We start from the raw sequence: 1,851 nt of genomic DNA on the forward strand, positions 1-1,851 counted from the left end.
GATTTATCCCTGGGATGCTAGGATGGTCCAGGATATGCAAATCTGTAAGTGTAATGTATCACATAAAAGAAAATGAAAAATCACATGATCATTTCAATAGGTGCAGAAAAAGCATTTGACAAAATATAACATCCTTTCATGATAAAAACTCATAACAGATTGGGTATAGAAGGAACTTACCTCAACATAATAAAGACTACATACAACACACCCACTGCTAACATTATAGTCAATGGAGGAAAATTGAAAGCATTTCCTCTAAGATCAGGAACAAGACAAGGATGCCCACTCTCACCACTCCTATTCAATATAGTACGAGAAGTACTAGCTACAACAACTAGGTAAGACAAAGAAATAAAAGACATACAAACCAAAAAGAAGGAGTAAAATTGTCACTATTTGCTGAGAAGACCTTATATATAGAATATCCCAAGGAGTCAGTCCAAAAACTGTTGGATTTAATCGGTGATTTCAGTAAAGTGGACACAAAATCAACGTACAGAAATCAGTTGCATTTCATTACACTAATGATGAAACATCTGAAAAAGAAACAAAACTATCTCATTCACAATAGTATCAAAAACAATAAAATACTTAGAAATAAGGTTAACCAAGGAAGTAAAAGATTTGTACAGTGAAAACTACAAGACTTTGCTGAAAGAAATGGAATAAGACACAAACAAATGGAAAGTTACCCATGTTCACAGATCAGAAGAATTGTTAAAATGGCTCTTCTATCCAATGCAATCCCCATCAAAATACCAAAGGCTTTTTCACAGAAGTTAAAGAAATAACCCTAAATTTTGTATGGAACCTCAGAAGACCCCAAATAGGCAAAGCAACACTGAGAAAAATGAACAAAGTCCAAGGTAACACACTTCCAGATTTCAAGCCATACACAAAGCCATACTAATAAAAACAGTATGATGCTGCCACAATAAGAGACACTTCAACCAATGCAACAGAATAGAGAGCCCAGAATTAAATCCCAGCAGGTAAACTAATATTCAGCAAAGAAATCAAGAACACCCAGTGGTAAAATGATAGTCTGAAGTCTTCAAAAATGGTGCTGGGGAAAAGAAGTGTGAGTTGAAGTTATGATGGCAGAGGAGGAGGGGGACCCTAAGCTTGCCTGGTCCCTCGAACACAGCTAGATAAATATCAAATCATTCTGAACACCCAAGAAATCAATCTGAGAACTAAAAGAACAAACTGCACATCTATAGGTACAAAAATGGCCACATCATGAATTTAAATAAAAATTTTAAAAAGAAACAAAAAATGGTGCTGGGAAAACTAGAGAAACACACGCAGAACAATGCAATTGAACATACCACTCATAAAAATTAACTTAAAATGAATCAAAGACTTAAACATAGGATGTAATACCATAAAACTCCTACTAAGAAAATATAAGGAAGCAGCTCACCAGTATTGGTCTTGGCAATGATTTTTTGGACATGACACCACAAGCACAAACAAAAACAAAAATCAACAAATGGGGCTATTTCAAACTCTAAATCCTCTTCACAGTAAAAGATACAATTAACAAAATGAAAAGACAACCTACAGAATGGGAGAATATTTTTGTAAACTATATATTAGATAAAGGGTCTATGTCCAAAATATATAAAGAACTCATACAACTTAACAAAAAGCAATCTTATTAAAAATGGACAGAAGAACTAAATAGATATTTTTCCAAAGAGGACATCAGAATTTTCAGCAGGCACATGAAAACATGCTCAGCATCACTAATCATCAGGGAAATGCACATCAAATCCCAATAGAAAAAGAAATAAAACATCCAATGAGATGTCACCTCACACCTGTTAGAATGGCTATCATCAA

This window comes from Neofelis nebulosa, chromosome 5, assembly GCF_028018385.1.
Source record: "Neofelis nebulosa isolate mNeoNeb1 chromosome 5, mNeoNeb1.pri, whole genome shotgun sequence".
NCBI classification, from domain to species: Eukaryota; Metazoa; Chordata; class Mammalia; order Carnivora; family Felidae; genus Neofelis; species Neofelis nebulosa.